The 21,637-nt window shown below is 38.5% G+C and overlaps 1 protein-coding gene across 1 annotated transcript in view; it reads left to right on the top strand.

Annotated features, from left to right (window-relative positions):
- Nucleotides 1–21,637, top strand: part of znf438 (zinc finger protein 438) — a 46,332-nt gene that overhangs the window by 11,397 nt on the left and 13,298 nt on the right. The window contains exon 3 of the mRNA XM_079595299.1: nt 20,786–20,860. The gene's annotated coding sequence lies outside the window, so the exon portion shown is untranslated. The remainder of the gene's footprint in view (nt 1–20,785; nt 20,861–21,637) is intronic.

Here is a 21,637-nt window from a genome sequence, read left to right as displayed (position 1 = left end):
ATTATATTATAATCAATTATATTTAGAAACATTTGATTTCATCATCAATTCAACTTATAAATGACTTTCTTACAGTTGTCTATCCACATTAAAGGCACACTATGTAAGATTTTTAGATCAAAATATCCAAAAATCACTACAACAATGTTATATATTTTGTTGATTTATGTACTTGCATTATCCCAAATGTTTCTAAGATTGTTTAAATCCAGAGAAATAAGCAGTTTTAACCAGGACACAGGCCGTGTCCTTGTGTCGCCTATCAATGACATCATACGCGCGTTTCTCTCGATTTAGCAAACCATGGAAACACCAAAGACGCTTTAATATATTATGTGTTTTATTAGACAGGTGAGCAACTGTTTGGATACATTCATCGACAGAAAGCAAATCATTATTATATAGCTCAACACAGTTAGTCAGCTGTTTAGTTTTAGTTTTGTTTAGTCAGTCAACACCGTTGTTTAAATTTCGTTTTTTATTTATTTACCGCGAGTAGCCTACCATATTTACTATGCTTAATATCGATCTAACTCACTGCAGTGTGCAACAAGTGTCTCATGTAACAGCTGCCGAGTGAATGCACAGAGTAGCATTATAGGAACTTTCATCACACTCAAATGTATCTAATATAAAACAGCGCTGCGTTACCCAACGTCTGCGGCGTAATAAAAGCTCCTCTGCTCTCGAGCTGTGTGTCGTGCTTGTCTCTCATTAGCAATCACTGCAGCGCCCTCGTTACATTAATACATCTTTAATACATAACCGGTCATCCATGAATATGAGTCCCTTCGTATTCTCCACTGGTTGTAGAGGTGAAGACAACAACCCCCATGATTCCGGGAAATCAAGGCGTCATCAAGCTACGCCTTTGTTTTGAATAAATGACCTCTAGTGGCGAAAAATTACATAGCCTAGTTTAAACAAAGACAGGAGAAAGTATTTTAACATTGAAAAAAATATTACACTAACTTTTAAGAATCATTTAAACAATGATAGCTCATGCCCACGGTTTTCTTAGTAGTAATAAGCTCACGTTCCCCAAACTTTCTACACCTGACTTCTGCTGTTCCCTTCAGCCACGTCTCAGTCCACTAATGGTTTAATGGTTATGAAATGCTGTCCCTCTCCTTAATGACGGATTTCTTTGACTCGTGGTCCACCCTCTCCACGTTAAATTGAATGAAAGTTATCATTGTGTGTGTGGGGGGGGGAGGTTTTTGGAATGGCCTATAAGGACAAGGGTGTGGCCTGAAGAGAGAGTGGATGGTGTGGGATGCAACACTGTTTTTTGTTTTTGTAATATGAAGATTGTCTTTACATAAATGCATGTTATGGCCTCAGAACCCAGTAGGGTAATGTGTGTGCATGTATGTCAAGGAGAAAGACAATATGGGCTATAGAGTTCCAGAGTGTATGACGAGCATGTGATTCAAGTTTTACGATTGACGTATTTCCCTATAGTGCATTTGTTTATTAAATATTGTGGCTAATTTTATCATGCTTTTTGCACCTGTGTAGTAAATTAATCTTAGCTCAATTTATCACATCATCATGTCGCATTCTGCAGATTCCTTTGCTTGCTTATTTATTTGCTTATTTATTTTTTACTTATAAATGTCATTAAAATATGTAATTCATTAGCTTCTATTTTTATTTGTTACATTTAAATATTATTTCTTTTTAGAATGCTATCCATTCATCAGCAGCCCCATCTCTGAACAATGCTATGGACAACATCTATTTCTTAGGCTGGGATTTACTCATCTTGATAGTTTACATTGACGCATTATTCTACCCAACATTGCTTGAAACCACACATTCTGAAATACTGCTGAACTGGCCTTTTGATTCAGAAATGTTTTATTATCTAAACATTAGAGCCTTTCATACCAAAAAGACAATGTAGGTGTAAGGTTATGTTGTGACAGCCCATGCAGAATAAATGCATGCATGTACAGCTCTGACACAGTTGTACTGTCTGTGGTATATATGGGCTAATTGTCTCTTAAGATGAGGTTTCTGAGCTTGAGGGAGTAGTCTGCTACAGACCAAACAATATGGAGGCCGATATTGTTTATTTTTTGTTCGGTTTGCTTTGCAGATAGACCCGTCTCTTGCTCTCCAGTGAAATGCAGTTTACAGTGCTGAATTCAGCATGTCTGAGGAATTGTTGCAGTATGCGGTACCTGAACTGCTGACTAGAACTACTTTCTAATCGGAGCGATTTGCCAAGCTGGGGGTCTGTAGCACATTAAGAGCACTTATTTAATTGCATTTCATTTGTACTTTGGCTTTTCTCAATACATATAAATATTTTACTATTAAAGTTAAACTGAAAGCATCTAAATTAAGCTAGATAAAGCACTTCTGTCTTCTATAAGCCTGTCTATAACCGCGACCCAGTTACTGTTCATAATGTCCATTTCTAATGGCGCATGTAATGTAAAGCAAACTAATGCAGTTAAAACCTATGATATTGTCTACAGCCAGATCTTGTTTCTAGGGTTTTAGGCAGCATGCGGACGTATCTAAAATTGATCATCCATGAGACCATAAAGGCATTCTGTGCAAAACTCGGATGAATGAATGTAGAATTCTTCCAGCACCAAACACATCTTTCCTCTTTCTTATGAAGTTCAGTCTGCACAGGCTGTTTAGAGGCAACCTGGCTGTTGTAATGAGGACATTTATGTCGCTCTGCATCAGGCGCATGCATGAATAAGCGGCAGGCTGCTTTTCTGTCTGAATGCTCTCTGCCAGCTACATTATTAAAATGTGTTTGTGTGGGTCTTATTTAACTTTTTTGTTGCAGCCTGTTCTCTTTGGATGTTCACCTGGAAGTGACAAGCACAGAGTGATTGTTCATCATGTCAGGGTGCTATTGGAAACGCTGTATGGTTGTAAGCTCTTAAGCTGTTTTCAGTAAAGCCCGGCTTGTTCGTCAGTTGTGTGTAAAGTCTTTGATTCCAGACCTGGCATAGTTGACTGTGGGACGTCTTGGACCTAATCGCCATCCCGCAAAAACGAGAAACGAACTTTCAGCTAGTGTTATGGTTCTCAAATTGTGGCACGCTTTAATTCAGCAAGGGATCATTAAATGTATCAAAAGTGATCTTGTTTGTGCACTCTTATAAAATAGGCCTAGGTGCTAGAATTTTTTATAGTGAGTTTTTTACCAGATAGCCAATTAGAAAATGAATAGTGCTTATTTTATAAAAAAATCATGAACTTTGTTCAGTCACTCACAGAAACTTTCATACACTCTAAAAAATGCTGGGTTGTTTCAACCCAATTTTGGGTCAAATATGGACAAACCCAGCCGTTGGGTTACATTTTTAAATTAAATGTTTAACCCAATGGTTGGGTTTGTCCATATTTGACCCAAAATTGGGTTGAAACAACCCAGCATTTTTTAGAGTGTATGAAAGTTTCTGTGAGTGACTGAACAAAGTTCATGATTTTTTTATAAAATAAGCACTATTCATTTTCTAATTGGCTATCTGGTAAAAAACTCACTTTGAATAATTCATTATTTTCAGCATGTAATAGAAAACTGATAATGTACAAAGGTGACAACAAATGTAATAAATGAATTTTTTTCTAACTACATGGTGACATTTTCAGAGATGGACAATGTTAATAGGTCACATGCCTGACGCAAGCTGTGTTTGTCCAATCAATGTTATTGACCTCATGAATATGCAAACTAGACAGTTAACCCAGGGTTTACAAATGTACATCCCAAAACCTAACTAACCGTGAATTGCGTTACAAGGGTGTAGAAAGGCCCTGAGTTAACATTTCTCAAGTGTGAAAGGTCCAAAAGTGCCAACTTGTATTTCATTGTTGTGACTGGATGGTGCTTGGACATTCTGATCTGATTGAAGATTGTTTGTGGGCTGGAAAGTTTGGGCACCACTCAACTTGTGGATTTTCTTGCTCTGTTAAACACTATAAATAATCACACGTACTTGACCCAGGCAGACACCGGCGTGTGGTGGTCTGTAGGGTTAATGCTGGCCGGCTGTGGTGAAGTATTCTCAGGGTTTTAAGGGAGAGATGGCGTGGTTCGGTGTGTACCTGTCAGTACTAAATGATTGCTCATTTCCTGCCGCGGGAGGAGGGGTGGGAGAGAGCAGTAATAGCACACAGCTGCCCGAGCTGGACGCTACCTTTCCTCTCCTCTCCTCCGCTGTCTTGTTCTCTTGCTATGTATCTGTCTGTATCTTCCTTTCCTCCTGTCCTGTTTGTATTGTTTATAATGTAAGATTCACTCTGGAATGTCAAAGGTGGACACACACCCATGGTGCCTCAGTGGGCATGTTCTCCACCTAGCGTCTCTGGATTTATTTGCGTGTCTGTGTGGGTTTGTGTTTGTGCGTACACACATGCTTGTGTCAAAGTGTGTGTATGTTAGGAGGAGGAGTGGATTAAGGAGGGGTCAGTAACAAATTCCATCCCGGTTCCAAACTAGGTCACATGACCCAGAATGGAAGTTTAGCAATGACCAGCTGTAGTCCACATTACGTAGCCGGAGACACTACAGCACAGTCAGTTAACTGAGGACAGCAATGATGCGGCTAGCTGATGAAAGCAAATTATGAATGAATCAAAGTCATCTGGGGGTTGTTCAGTAGTCAGTTCAGTTGTAGATTAAAATGGCATAGGCATTTTAGAGAGGTTCAGGCCAGTTGACAGAACTTTTACTTGGATCAATGGCGCATTTATTCCATCAGTCTTTGTTGTTTTCATATTTAAAGTTACGACAGTAACAATACATAATTTTTTTACATTAAAGTGGTGTGATGACCAATATTCAGAACAGATTTTTTTTTTTAACTCTTGAGACAATAAATATAAACATTGGACTACTGCAACAATAAAAAAACTATTCTATTTGGGATTTGGTCTTCCATGGGAATCAGATGATTGTTCTCTTTTGGATATCGATTCATGTCATGTGTTTATGAATTTGTTCATGTGAGATGTCTTGTATTTAGTTGCATTCAAGTGCTTTACAATTCTCATTGCGAATTGAAAAATACGCTTAAATGTTTAATAATACAAAAAAGTACTTCTGGTCTGACATATTTTTTTTATTGCCTAAAAAAAATACCAGATTTTATTTAGCATTTTTTGCCTTAGGTTCAGTGAAAATGTCAAATATTGGCCTGACCGGGCAAGCAGAATATATATCATCCTTATTGTTGAGCCCTGTATGCTCATATGAGCACTATCTTAAAAAAAGGATATTGTATCCACATCTTGACTCATATCACTGGAAAATGATAAAACATAAATCTTCAGATTATCTCCCTCTTTCTTGGATGTAGAAAAGAGTACATGTCAGAGTTTCCATGGGCCATTGAAATGCGCAAATTGAAGGTGCTGTATGTAATTTTTTGACTACTAAACCGTAAAAATACCAGAATATGTTGGCAGATATTTAGGAATCATGCTAAGTTCACATACTTGTTTCTCTGAAAAACAATGCTACAGCCAGTTATTCTACTTTGAAATATCTGCGGAAAACATGGAAGCCAGCAAACGAACTGGGTCAGAGATCGTAGACTCTACCAGACCCAAAAAAGCCTCGGCATCCAGCTAAAAATCTATGAACGGGAGCATATTAAAACACGGATAAATCAACAACTTAAAGTTTGTAAGTCTCCTCGCCTTCTATGTCAATTACGCTCACTCCTGTTGCGTGTCCTCAATCTGGCAACCTACATGAGCGTTGAGTCAGAGGGGGGGGGACAACTATTTCCAAGTTTTCCAATTTGTACTGCAGTACCCAGTTTAACCACTAGCCAATATTACATTATAGCCTAACCACTAGCTAATATTATAACCACTAGCTAATATTAATATTATTATATGTCAATATTACATACTGCACCTTTAAAGGAACCACAATCCTCTTCAACAGCAAAGGTGGTTATAGCAAGCCATCATAGTTGTTTTGTGCAAGCTGACCATTGCAAAATATTATACTCATATTTGATACATTGAGTGACACAAAACGTCACGAATCATCTCTTATCACAGCCCCTTTATTTCTCAGTCAGTCGGGACATCGGGGAAAAGAGCGCCAAAGTCATGCTACATGTACTCTCAGTAAGCCCTACTCATGATGTGTTTGTTATACATATTTAAAGTCAACTGAATTTTATTTCAATAAATTATGTCACCCCAAGGATATGCTTGAATCGGTTTCCCATACACAAAACAGCGTAAAGCAGGGCAGACTGTTATTTCATTTCGCTCGAGCTGACTGATAAATAACAAACATTTTTTATATGCTGTCCATCGAGCATGTCTGCTGTTTTATCACCTGGTCAGATTGCCAAAGTAACCTCTTCTCATCTCTTCTCTCATTCCTTCACTCACTTAATCTCTCTCTCTGTCCTCCTACACACGTTGTTTCCTCTTTGGATATTTCATGGGGATTTCTCCAGAGAAAATTATTCTCCGCTACATGCCAATTTTGGATTCTCAATGTTATTTTGAGGAAGAATGTTATCTTTGTGATTAAGTCATAAAGCTCTGTAATTCTAGATGGGTTTCAGGATTTGTATGAGTGGGACATGTGGGAGACTGCATTTAAAGGGATTGTTCAGTCAAAAATGAACATTTTGCCATTATTTACTCGCCCTTATGTTGTTCCAAATCTGTTTGCTGTTCTATATGAAAAACAAAAGGTTAATTTTTAAACAATCTTCACACAGTGTAGTGTTAGAGAGTATAATCTTGCATTGAGCTGCTAACTCAAGAACCTCTGTAAACGAATCGAGTCAACCAGGTCAGTAAAAGAATCGTTATTTTGAGTTATCTTTTCTAGGGCTGCCCCCTAATAGTCGACCAAACGTTAGTCGTCGAGAAGAGGCTTAGTCAGCCAAAATTGTATTACTCGGTTATTCACAGAAAAAAAACCTCCACAGGAAGTGGCGAAGGCATGCAGTCCGTCCATGAGGGACAGATCATTAACGGCGGGTCCTTGTGGTAATTACAGTATGTTGGGCAGGAAATCCAAATGTTCGCCTATTATTCATCGACCTCAAATATGGATTATCATTTGAAACATGTAAGTAGCAACTTTACTTGGCTGCTCGCTCTAACGTTACAGGTGCTAAATCTAACTTTTTTAGTCTACTAAAGCATAAAAAACAACGATCTCCGATATTTTTAATTTGGACTGCAGTACCTATTTCGACCACTAGCTGTTATTCTTACAGACTGCACCTTTAACCAGGATATGCGCTATTATTAGGCGCATATCCAAGTGTTTGTGCGGAGTGTGGAAGCTAAAGTATTGCGCGCTTCATGACATGGAGGTGGCGGCACGATCACTTGACTGAGAAAACACTAGTTTATTAATAAATAATTTGTCTCCTTGCTATTTTTTCAGACACATTCATAATCATTACTTTTGCTGGTGCTTTGTGGCAAGCTTTATCCGTGGGCTTGAGCACAGAATAGGCTAAATATTACGCATATAGCCTATTATTAATTTAGTATAAAGTATATTAAGTAATTCAATTAATATAAACCTGTGATTAGTCGACTAATAGCTTAAATGAATGACTAGTCAACTAGAAAAATCTTTAGTATAAGGGAAGCCCTAATCTTTTCAGTTATCCAGTTGTCAAATCGAATAAAACTGATTTAGGCTAGTTCAACTCACTTACTCAATGATTCGAAATAACCCTCATGCCATTCCTAACCTGTATGACTTTCTTTCTTCTGCGTAACACAAACGATATTTTGAAAATGTTAGTAACCATTTTGGTAACCATTGAATTTTCATTGTTTTTCCCGCTTCATTTTTGAGGCTTAACAGCCATGTTCACCATGAACTGCTATTGCATGAAAAATATCTGTGATTCTTCGGGTGAACTATATATCTTGTTGTCATTCTCTAATAGTTATGACTCCTGCTCCTTTTTTAGTGACGTAGTCATATTTAGCTGTCTGATTAGAACTAATAACTAGACTATTTCCTGTCATTTTACTGTAATGTTGCATTTCGTAAGCTCTTGTTTTTTTCTGTAAAATATTTAAAAAACGCCTTTTTGATTTTTGATGGTTTGTCCTTATTACCATATAGGCCCCTTTCCCCTTATAGGAAGTGATCATGTGACAGTGTGTGCAGGATTGTGATCATTGCCTAACTGCTTTATGAAGCTGAGCTGTTTCCTGAGCTGTCATAGGTAATGTTTGTCACGTTCAATATCATGCAGAAATGTCCTCTGGCCGTAGAGTTAAAGAAAAGAAATGCTCGGGGCAGTGCAGAGATGAATTGATTTGAAATATTTATAAAAATCGATAAGAACACACTGCAGAGCTTAACTTGTCTTCTTATCTCCCCTGTGACCGTTCTCTTTCACTTTCTCTGCCTCTAAATAACTCTCAGGAACAGCGCTGCACTGCTTTGACTGTTATATCATTCAAGTGCAAGTTGTTGATAATATGGTTTGATTACTGATAGACTGGACCACATGGCGTCTGTGCCCGCAGAGATCTGCAGAATTTTAATGCATGTCAGTCACAAAGTTAAGTTGTTATATGTTGGCTAATTTGATTGTGCCTTTAGTTATAAGACTGTAGTACGTTCAGCTTTATTTAACACATTTTTCAACGTTGAAATCCAGAATTTCACCCGAAATCAGCACAAAAAAATTTGTGTTGGTCATTTTCTTAGTTTGTAATAAATCGCTATGCTTTTAAATTGAGTAAACATTAACTGGTTTAGTGTCCTGTACGGTGTGGAAAATGAAACGGTCACAGTGGAGTCTTTTGCCTCAGCCTGTTTCCATGTTTTTCATCAAACCAGCATTTATTCTTTCCCCTCTGCTGCCGTACCTATGCTGACAGTTCTCCAACCCTGCATTAGCGTGGAAATAAGTCAAATCCTTAATGCCTTGTTTTTCTTGCGTTTTTTTCCCCCCCTTCTCTCTCACCCTCTTAAGACAGGAAAGGGTTACTTTCCATGTTTCCTGTCCAATTCCCCCAGCTCCAGCTCCTTTCGGATCACTTTCTTCATACTAAACATTCCCAGGCTCCCATAACCTCCTGGCTTCCTTACACTGGCCAAGAGAGATCCCAGGTGAGCGTGTGGGCGAACCTCCTGTTTTTAAGGATAGAAATCTCTCGCGTTTTGCCTCCTGACAACGGTGGTGGTGAAACGTGGTTTCTTTTTTAGCTTTCCTTGATCGCAGGCATGGGAAAACGGTTATTTGAGAAATCCATACCAGTCATTTGGCACAGAGTAAGGCCAAGCTGATTGACGAAACTGAAGTTTTAGTGCTCAAGTGAGCAATGTTAAGTCTTCTCAAATACCTCACGCAATAACTCAGAGACTTTCATCATGAATTTCATCTTCTAAATGTTCCAGTATTTGAAGGCCTATCATTGGGTTTTGGAGCTGTCACTCCAGGTACCATGACAATAGATGAAAGGCTCTGATACAGCAGAGGTGGCCTGCGATCAATTTTAGTGATAAAGAATGTTTAGCTCAACATGACACTCGATACATCCTGTTAAGGGTTTCGCTTTGAATGTTCAGATGAGTCTAGGGGAAACCTCTTACAGAAATAAAAAATATATCTGCTAGAGGTCGACCGATAGTGGATTTTACCGATAACGATAGCTAGGTTGGGCCATACTTGCCGATAACCGATTAATGAACCGATAGTTTTTAAAATTGATACTGGATAAAAACAAACATAACACTCCAAGTAAAACAGTGCTGAACTTTATTATAAAAATAAAAAAACTGTATTGAACCATGAAAACATGCTAAATTAAATAAATATACAAATGTGAATAAATATTTAAGTCAATAAAAGACATTCATTCAAACTGAAACAAAAAGTAATACTCTAAATAACAAATAAAACCAGTTACATTCAAAATTTAACTATTTAACTGTTCTTTTCAAGCCAACTTAATTGATAAAAAAAGTAGCCTAACAAAATTTGTATTAAAGTGAAGATGAAAAAAAATAATAACCGAAATCGAATGCTTTTCTGATTCGTTTATGTTTCTCTCGGCTGTAGGTATGAACATATCATTTTGCTTACGTCTCTAGCTTTAAATATGCAACTTCTCTGCATATTTAATGCATAAAAGTGACCAGCTGGATATGAACTAATGCAAATAGAGGTAACAATTGTGACATTAAACATTCGGGTGGGACTTACGTTTATGTTTGTCAGTGTTTTAACCGCTTGAGGTACTACTAATGTTAGCGTCCTCTCAGCCTCGAAGGCAAACAAACATACTGTTGTGTTGTTCTTTCTCTACTAATGCAGCATTTAGTCAACAAATTAATCACTTTATAATGATATGACAAAATGTACTGTATACATACATTTGAGCTGTCGGTGCTTTGAACGCGCATCTGATGTCAGCGCTCTCCACGCAGCATGTGCTCTCAGTGCAGCACGTAGAATCACGTGTCGAAATAAACAACACGAGGCATCAGCGATAGTTTTTATTACACCTCTAGAGGCCGCTCTTGTACTGCATCATGCCAGCAGACCCTTCTCAGCTCTTACACTGTGTAATGAATGACAGCGTGCGCTTCTCAGCCGCTCCAGCAAAAACTATCGGTATATATTTTTGCCGATAACGATAGTTCCACCAGTCAACTATCGGTGCCGATTAATCGGCAAAACCGATGAATCGGTCGACCTCTAATATCTGCTAGTTAGTTCATAATGCCTCTCTCTTTCCCAACAGTAAAATTCTTGTAGGGTCAGAATAGAAAATAGTCTTATCAACAGGTTTTAACTGCACACTTTCAATAAAATACACGAAGTATGGTCAGGCAACTGGTTTGTGTTTTATAATCCTGTAGTTCATCCCTCCTATTTGTCCTGTTTGCTATCTTTTCCCACCGATTCTCTTCCAACTCTCTCTCTTTCTCTCTCAGAGCACCTGACAGATGGATTGAGAGAGCGGGTTAGAGGTTTGGATGTGCGATCACCCCCGCTTTGACCAAAAAAACACACACTAGTCTTTGTAAATAGAAACCTGGGACAGAACGGAACAAACAGAGCGATGTTATTTGGGCTTGACCCAGTGATAGACCTGCTGAGATGGTCTAAATATAGTCCCGTGGTGTACTGACTAATTGCCCCATGAGCAGTAATCATTCCCAGCCTCTGAAACCTCTTAAACAGCGAAGAGAGTCAAGTCACTGCTGCCCCCCTGCTGTGCCGGAGCCAAATACCAGAACGAGCAGAACTGACTGAGCAGATCCGTATAGAGATGAACCCAGCGCTTCTCTGTTTTTAGGTGCCTGTCCACACAGGTGGGGTTAATTTGAACAGGATATGAAAGATTGTGTTTTTTTATGTTTCATTGCATTTTAACTGTAGCTAATAGAGTGATGCAGGGATAACGGCAAATCCCGGAAGACTAATCCGCCACTGGTTCCCTTGAGATTTTCCTATGTTTTTTTTTTCTTTTCTTTTTTTTCTTCAATTTATGAGTAAAACAAGGTCTGTGGTAAATCTAACTTGACGGTACTTGAATGTTTTGGTCTACAACGTGAACCATACACCCATATGGAAAACTCAAATTTTGAAGCAGTTATGTTTATTTAAAAAAAACTTTCTAATTAAATAGAAAAGAACGTTTGGAGTGTGATTGTGTGCAGTTTACATTTGTAGAACTAAATGTTCAAGTATCATCATCAAGTTATGTTTACCACAGACCTTATTTTATTCATCAATTTGAAAAATCCCATTATAAAACACCATAGGGAAATCTTGAGGGAACAAGGGGAGAATTAGTCTTCCGGGATTTGACATCAACCCTGCACCACTCTATAACCTTGCATCACAAATAAGCAACTACATTTTAAATAGTGTTTGGAGAAATCGGAACATTTTGGCCAAGGTAATAGTTTTTGGACCCAGTTTCTACCTTAGATTGTTAGAGATGGGCATCTTAAGTTTAACTGGTTCTGAATCCTGAAAGACTAGTCGTTTTTCAAAATTCACAATTCAAATATTTTTTAAAAAAATTATGCACTCGTAATCTTTAATCAAAAACGTTAACCTCCCCTCCCTCTCAAAACGACATCTGCTTTCTTCATGACGTATGTCTCGTGGAGGGTAGGACTAAATATCCTCTCCAAAACTGTCTGCAAACTGGCATTCAGATCCGCCTCTAGTTAGGAACGACCAACCTTCTACGATCCAATCAATTCCCGAGGACAAAATCATTCTAATAAGAATTTTCTTGGTTCCCAACTCTATATATTTGCTGAGTAAATCAGTAATGCATTGTAAAAAGATTTCTCAAACTGCCAGCATTAAAACGCTGTGGCTGTCTTGTTCTTTTTGCAATCAGTATACAGCACTCTGTCTGCCAAGTAACACGAGACACTGTGTGTGCTACCTGCTTCCGAGCAGAGCTACACAAACCTGTGACCAAAGCTTAACCTGCGGTCACACATAGGAAGTGGCCGCCACCCACCGGATATCCTCCTAACTCCCACGGCTAAATAAAGCCGTAGAGCAGAGCAGCTGATAGCGAGTGAGATGTTCGCCCTCTGCTGCTTCAGCATGTGTGATTATGACACTGCAGCTTGATCTGAGAGTCTCTTCCGCTCTCATTCAAGCGCACATTCTGCATCGTGGTTAGGGACTTCTTGTCCGTTTACATACTATTGTAAAGGAGAGCATATGTTCAGTGGTGGTTTTATATTAACAAAGAGAGAAAAGGCAGTCACAGAAGAGGACGAGATTCCTTCATAATGCTCATTTATATTTAGACATTACATTCTTACAAGGACAAGAATGAGGTCTATCTTGACGACAGTGAAGTTCACTCCTCCGGACAGCAATCTGGGATACAGCCTCTTTTATTTCATCGGCCAAAGCTTGGCTATATTTGGCCTAAGTAACCCAGAATTGTTTTCCTAAATTACTCAAGGCTTAAATAAATTGATACATAATATATCTAAATTGAAGCATAATAAGTTAATTGAGTTAAATTGGTTTTCATTTGCCCTTGAAATAGTTCACACTCACTGAGTCTTTCATACACACTCTGGCTGCTTTAACACATTCAGGAAGTTGCAGTAAAAACAGTGACAAAACAAGGAAGCATGTACGAAAGCAGAAGTCATGAGTCAGCATTAGTCCTTAGACTGCCGTATCCCGACAGCTTTTTTACAGAGGAAGTGATTATCATTACATGGAGCTTTCGGTTTCTCATTAACACAGGGGTGAATGCTGTTTTTTTTTATCTACTCGCTGGTCAGTGAGCAAAGAGCTGGCTAATGTCAATATAAAGAGCAGGGGGTGGCCAGCAGACATCAAGACGAGGACCTTCTAACACCGAACTGAGTTTAGATGTTTACTGTTTCTGAGCAATTTTTTGCGTTAATATAGAATTTAATTTATGTGTGGTCACAGATGTGTATATAGGCTATTTAACAACAGCTCAGTCAGTCTGAATTATTATTTTTTAAACGCCTCATCCTAATGTGCCTTGTCAAGTTCTTATGAAATTTAGCTGATTTGGTTTTTCAGACCTTTAAAAAAAAAAAATAAGAATTAATTTAGATAGGAAAATAGTCCCCATTTTTGTTTTTGGTCAATATCGAAACAAATCAAAATTTTCTTCTAGATTGCTGAAATACTTGCCCAAGCCATGTGACCAAGAAGACAAATTAAGCTGTCTTCCCACCCTGGATCACATTGTGCGTAGTTAACATTTAAAAAAAATTGCTGGAAAGTCAGAAAACCTGCATGTGTTTTTAAAAACTGTCATTACCAAACTTGATATACTTACAAAAAAAATGAAATGTAATGTTGACATTCATTTCATAACTTTCATTTCGTGACTTTCAATGTTCAAGTCATTGATGTATGCATTTCACTGTTCTCACATTTTAAGATAAGGGCAAAATAAGGTTGAATCGTCAATACCGAAACAACTTGTCACTACCGAAACAACCATAACTGTTTCAGTATTTACATAATCGTTTCGGTTGTAGTATTCAATTGTTTATTTTATGTATAATAATTCATAACATTCATTCATATATATCGTATATATCAGCTTAGCCTATTATTGTGATTTCATTCTTTACATTCTGCACCTCTTCACTGAGAATTAGCTATAATGATGTGGCTGCTCTGCGGACAATCAATTTACTACGCTTAACGTGTGACATCTCTCTGCTTCACAGTGAGGTCACCTGTAGCTTTTACTAATGGCGATTGCCTTTCACATCGTTTCCCCTGTTGTTTTCCATGCATTTGATTTTAATATGTGGAATCCTATTCCAATAGCCGTAATTAAATGCTCAGGATACTAAAGCACAATACAGACATCAGCAGAAAAGCTTGGGCAGCCGGATAAGTGGGTGGGTTGTTGGCAGAGTGTGAGGGTGGGTGTAATGATATTAGTAGTGATTGGCTAATTTATGAGGCTGTTTAGTTATTCATGTTGAGTCTCGGCCATCCATCATAGCAGTGCTGAAGGAAGTCAAACTGCAGCGTCTATGTGCCAGACCAGAGAACCACGTCATGCTGTGGAAACTACCGCTGCTCAATAACTAGACACGCAGAACATGACATAGTTTCATAGTTGCAGGCTTTTAAGGGTTTTGCCCAGGAACTGTAGGTGGGCAAACAAACAAATTTAGACCGAAAATCCCCCAGCATCATGAGGATCTTGTGTTGCGGAGCTCCACCAACAGGAACTCCATCAGTGTGTTACGGCTCTCAAGGGACAGCAGCATTTATTTCCCTCCCTCCTGCTCATGTTTTTCACACAGTCTCACTCAATGTTCCTCGTCCTTCAGGTGCATGTGTTTCTACTTACATTTTGTTTCAAGCAGAGCATCTCATGCCTGAACTGCAGTCGTTTGAATGCTCTGAAAACATCAGCTGTGATGCATACACAGTATGGTGAGATCTGGCTGAAATCTCGAGGTCCAATCTGATTGGCTGACTTCTACACTTTACTGGGGTGCCATCTAGATGGCGTTGACAAGTTCTGAGGAACCCTAGTTTTTTTTTCCAGAGATGTATCTGGAACATCAAAAGTCTCCTAAAACTATAATTGGATGGAGATGGACAAAATCCCTCTAGAAATTCAATACTTTGCACTGGTCTGTGTTGTCATGACAGTGGCTTCTGGTTCATGTACATATGGCGCTTGTTTTAATCAAATGCATTTGAAAAAAGAGACTCTTTAAAATATTAATTTTCTGGACTTTGCAGAGGAGTTTCTGCATAACGCTTTAAGCCATTATATTATCCTGAAAACTTTTCAAAGCGTTGGATTATTTTCAACATTGATGAAGTTGTAACCTAGTTTCTATCACTGGGATGGTGCTCCATCAGCAGTGGGGTTTTCCATGTGAGCCAGAGGATATATTATCTCTCATTCACATCCCCCATCTCTCTCTCTCTCTCTCTCGCTCTCTCTTACCTCACATCCTGTGATTTGTTGGAGGGCTTAATCCAGGTTCTTAAATGAAACCTTGAGGGTCTCTATGGGATCAATTTGCAGGGATTTCTCCTCCCTGTTCTCCTCTGTTATTCCGTCTTCCTCTTTCTTCCTTGATTTCTCCTATCCTGTCTTAGTTTTCTCTGTTGGCTGAATGCAGCATGTTTAGAGCCAGATGCATTCGGGCGTCAGTTTGATCTGTTGACGACCCACTCTCTTGTGGTTAGCCGATCAGTCTTGTCTTTAATCTGCCAATCAGTAGAGGGCCTTTGTTCTTATGTCCAGTCTGCCACTTCCTGGCTCCAGTGAAAAAGTAAATGTTCCTGTAAGTGAAAAAAATATATAATCAAGATAGCTTCGAAAACTCCCTGAGGGATGTGATGTTTGATTTTGTACTCTGTTAGACCTTGTCTCGCTCTGAAAAGGGAAATAATTTTTTGCCTTTTAATGTGGTGCTTGAGAACAAGTGAGAGGGAGAGAGACAGACAGGAGGGTAATAGATGTCTCCGTAGGCTACTCTCACTTAAACAGGCAGAGCTCGCTGAAGGGAACCCGCGGGCCTGAATCTATTATTCACATACAGCTCTGCAGATCTTCTCTTTCAAACACATGCACACACTCACACAAAAGTGAGGAAATGAAAGCTGTCGGCTGTTAGCGCTCACAGTGCAAATGGACAGAGCAAAGGCCTTTTTGTAAAGACATGAATCTCCAGTGACTCTACAAAGACTTACTAGTAGACCCATTGTGTGAGAAACAAGGGCAGATACAGTATCTGTATTGAGGTGAATGAGCTTAATGGGTAGAGTTGACTCTTGAACCGATAATGGTCTTGCTGAGTCCTGGGACTCTTAACAGCTGGATGTTGGCATCAAGAACCTGTACCTAAATCAGTATTCATTGTGACGTTTTGTCTACTTTTTATGCTCTAACCACTTGTGGTCCCTTTGGATTTCTATTCTTTAAAAAAATCAACTTTTTCATTCAATTTAAGTTTTAATATATTGAATAAATATTATATTTTAATATTATTGCCACACTATAGTCAGTATTAATATGTCGGGGTGAAACGGATTCCGCTACTCTGACAAATGATCTTCAGATTCATTTTCAGAAGTGACACACTCTTGCTTAAAAACGCAGGAGCAAATTTAGCTCAACAAGTTCAGGCAGAGTTTTACTAGAAATGCTAAATATAAAATGGTTGGTTTGAAATAACATCAAAACATTGTGTCTATACACATACAGCCTAGTGGCAATCCTGACTTTCTTTCCTATATTCTTAACTTTATTTGTGACGTCAACATAAAATTAAAGCATTCGTAATGCATATTTTTTGTCTTATTTTAAACTATTCATTGGTGAACTTTGTTTTATTTAAACCTATGTCAACCTTTGCATATTTTTGAAGTACTTCAAACATTTAAAAAAAATACACACTTCACCTTTGGAAATGGCCACAGCCGTGGAAGACTAGGACCAAATGATAAGCTTAATTTAATCCTAAAAATATCCATATTTGAATCCCATGATAATACATTTGCTTTTTTTAAAAGTCTTTTCATTAGTGTAGTCAGGGCCTCTTCCGTTTTGGTCACATGCTGGTAATACTGACATCATTGAAGCTCTCCAATTTAAGTTTAATACCAGAGTCCAGGGTTGAAGGCTATAATTTTGCTTCTCTTTTTGACATGCAGTCAGTCGGGTCTAATTTCGGCCTGGGTACAGCTGTGTGCACTTCTAACCATACCCTGTTAAATCTGTTTGTGTCTGTTGCTAAACTAGTGTTTTTAAACGACAACAAAAACACCTGCTGCTGTTTTATTCAGTGATGTGCTGACAGCCATTACAGTGATAGACCATGAAAAGGCTGCAGCATTTTACTGTGGTGTTAAAAGACTATAAATGTTTTTTTTATGTCATGTTAAATGTTAATTATAATATTTTGCTTTCAACATCAGAATGATTTTTGTCTGCTGTTAAAACTTTACCAAGATCAAGCTTTCAGTGCAACAAATGCCAGATTTACATGAAGGATTTAAAAAGACACGTTACTAAAGTCAAGCTGAGGAACTGAGGAATCGGAATTGGACAGGAGAGTGTTGTTAGTCACACTTTAAGGGTTGGAGTTGGACAAAAAAAAAGCCTGTGTCTGTATCATGAAGCCACACTGAGCAATGATGCAGTATGGATTCACACACAGCACACTGTTCAGCCTATGCAATTACAGACTCCAGGTCACATCACAGGACCGCTTATAAAGTGTGTGTGTGCCTGAGATAAGCGTGTTCACTGAAAACCATTTCGGTGGACAAACACAAATACATGCACAGACTTGGCCGCCTGCTGATATTTTATCGGCAGCTCTATTGGGGTAAACACTACGCAATGTTTGAAGAGGAAAGCTTTAATCAAAGAGTAATTGTTTACATTTGGAGGTGGCTTGGCCTTGTGCCATTGGGTACGTGTGAATGATTGGTCATTTACTGTATGTGTGAGAGTGGATATAGTGGTTGAAGGAATTGTAGGCCCAAAAATGAAAATTGATTATTTACTGACCAACAGGACCCGACAACATGGGGGGGTGTAAATGATGACAGAGGGTTTTTTTTTTTCTTTAAGGCAAAACCCTAAAGTTATAGACCATTTGTGCTCCAAACATGAATAGAGGGATGTGCTATTACTTTTCTATGGGAGCTGTATGGCAGATATGATTGTGATATTGACAGTGGAGATGAATGGTGAGAGTGTCATACTGTGGTGAAACGCTAAACTACATCATCCATAAGAGTAAAAAAACAAAACAAGTGACCACTAGTTGCTTTGAGGTAAAGACAAAGTTGTCATTTGTCAAATGTTGCTCACAATGCTGGAGTTTCTATTTAGTGCTTAAATCATGTTACATTTAATAAGTTTTTTTTAAATGCAGTTTGCACACTTTAATTGTGACTTATATAGGCTAAGTCTTAAATTGACACCATATGTATACTTCAGGCATCCAGAAATATTTTTTTCTTACTGCAATTATGAATATATAAACACTGCAGTTCAAAAGTTAGGGGCAGAATCAATTTTTTTTTAAATACTTGTATTCAGTAAGGACACATTTAACTTTTCTAATTTAAAACATAATCAAAACAGTAATCTATTTGAATGACAAAAGTTGTATCTGTATTGGAATCAGAAAAAAATTTCTAGCGATGCATCCCTAGTTTCCACACAAATATTAAGCAGCACAGCTGTTTTCAACTGTGATGATGATAAGAATGCTTCTTGAGCACCAAATAAGCATTAGTGGTATCTGAAAGATCATGTGACACTGAATTAGCAGCAGTCAGTGTCTACAGTCTTCAAATTAAAATAGAAACATTTTAATTGTAATATTTCACAATTTGTTTTTCTGTATTTCTGAATAAACGTAGCCTTGGTGAGCATAAAAAAACGTCTTTGTAAATCATTAAAAAATATTACCAACCACAAACCTTTGAACGGTAGCGTATATGATGACTTTATTTTCCTTGTATGGAAAGCAATCATAGACTTTGCTGAAGACAACCACACTTGCAAACGCAGCAGACTTATTCTGGCAAGAGTTGAGCGGACTTCGCCTGGTGAACCATAAAACAGGCGAGAAAATCTCATAGACTTACATTACACCATACATGACAAGCACTGCTGACATTTTCTTCAGAAAATAAAAATCTGGTATGTTTTCACCATAAATTCTTGTTATAGAAGCACAGTTCATGCACTGTATGTGAAATCCATTTGCAGAGTTCTTGTTGTTTTGTTATTTACGGCAGCTGCCAGCACTGCACGGTAGATATTTGGCCTCATCTCATTTGGCACATGAACTTCAGTTTAAGCTCTTTTTAAATGCTCTTATTATCACTTAGATGAACGATCAATGCAAGCCAATTTAATATGATTAATGAATTCGCACTGTCACACCAACATCGTACACACACATTGCTCATTATACTAATCATTACAAAAACACAGGATGTCCCACTTTCTAAAAGTTCACAAATAAAAGCCCTAAAGTTGATTCGTTTTATTTTAATACCCATGTATTTGAGTCTCTTATGCATTATTCAGAGACATAGAGAGCCACTTTGTGAAGCATTATGAATAATCAATAAGCAAACCTCAGTAATACATCGTATAAAGAGATCATTTCTCCCTTGACTGTACAGCAGATTATAGTCATACAGACGGTAAAGAGCGATTTCATACGGACCTCCCGGTGAGGTCAACAGTGTCTGGGGGGCTAAACGTTATTGACTGAGTGCTTCAGCATCTGCTTGTGTCCTTGTGTGGTGGTGACTCCATTTGACCCCTACACACACACACACACACACACACACACACACACACACACACACACACACACACACACACACACACGTCCAAGGTGAGGGATGTAAGCATTGTGTTTTACCCTGATGGGACTCCAGGGCTCTTGTCTATCACACTGTTACACTCAGAACATTCATAATTTACAGCTGAAGATTTAAAGAGGCAGCGTGTTTACAGTGAAGGCTTGTTCCGTGTGTTTGTGGACTTTTCAGACCATGGTGTGCGAGAGCATGTTTGTGTACTTGCGTACATTAGTATGCCCTGCTTCGAAATCAGAAGAAAGGTGTTGGAACTGATTATCTGTGCCGTCTTAGATGCTCACAGAGGCTGAAGACATAGTTGTGCTGAATTAGCGTACAGGTGAATAAACTTTTCTCTTTCCACATCCCTGTTTCACGAGGGACTGTCTAACAAGGGTAGTCCGTGTGGATCAAGAATGTCAAGTGAATAATTTACTTGAAAGTTCTTATTTATTTAGTCTCAAACTATCTTTTCTGTGTGCTGGACACATTATGTGGTTAAAAGGTCCTTTTCGGGGGTATTCATTTAATCCTTTTTCATAATTGGATAATTACAGGATCATGAAAAGACCAAATGTAAATGCCTCTGGTTGTTTAGGTCACACGTGTCACAAGTTTACTCCTAACAAGTCTGTTACAGCATACGGAAGTCACACAGTCATGGATGAGATGCATAGAAAGAGTGGCCGCAAATCTCAAATACTAATTCCATATGATGTGGGAAATTTCACCGGCTGGCTTATCACAGAAGTGAACTATGTTTGCATATAGCATGGGAGTAGTAGATGAGATTTATATCTGACTTGTGGAGACACATTTATATAGCCGAGTGTAAATGGATTGTGCATACCCAATTGGACAGCTATCCGATCGATCCGAAGTGTAAATGGGCTTTAACTGTGTTTGTTTTGTGGTTGTTTCAGGTGAGCAGAGGGCTGTGGAAGGAGAAGAGGAGGATTGTGGCCCGTCTTGGGACAGACACGCTGAAGATTCTTTGGGTATTTTTCTGAACATCATACAGAAGTCTATTGTGCTTTTAGTACACTCCATGAAAGTCCCCATGAAATCAAAATAATTTATCCATGCACATTATATGTTTTAATGAAAAACATTACCCTCTCCCCCTCACAACAACATCTCTTCTCTGATGACGTGTACACCAGTGTGAGGGTGGGATAGTACTTCCTGCAACCTGTCCCTTACATGAGATCGCAGCATTTCTCAAACAATCCAACTATCCAGTCAAATCATGATGGACAAAATCAGTCTAACGCTACATTTTTTTTTTCTTGTTCAAGAAGCTATATATAAAGGGATGCACCCAAATTAATTTTTTGGGCAGAAAATATGAAAATATGAGCCGAGAATGTATGCCGCCCCGACCCTCAGTGTTCAGCGCTTAGATTGTACTCTTGCCCTGGCCATTATCAGTGCGCGGTGTGGCGCAGCGCTCCACTCAATATTCCACTCGCATGCGTTTTGTGGATTAATTGCGAATTTTCACTATAAATTCGGTACTCGTGCGCTGTTATCGGTGCGCACAGCCACACAACTCAAAGGGCACACTCACAGAGAGGTGTGTTTTAGATTCCTCTTTTGCAGCTTTGTGTGCTTGAACGGACACACACACAAAATTATGTCAAAATACTAGTCTCTGCAAGTATTCTCGTTAACACAGTCGGTTATGTCTTAAGTGAACATAAAGAGTTGAGACAGAAATCAGATGTGTATCATTATATTGGATCTGTGCATTCGGTCTTAAAGTGACAGCAGCC

This window comes from Phoxinus phoxinus, assembly GCF_949152265.1.
Source record: "Phoxinus phoxinus genome assembly, chromosome: 21".
Taxonomy (NCBI): Eukaryota; Metazoa; Chordata; class Actinopteri; order Cypriniformes; family Leuciscidae; genus Phoxinus; species Phoxinus phoxinus.
Note: the sequence above shows the minus strand (reverse complement) of the source record. Positions and strands in the feature narration are given on the sequence as shown.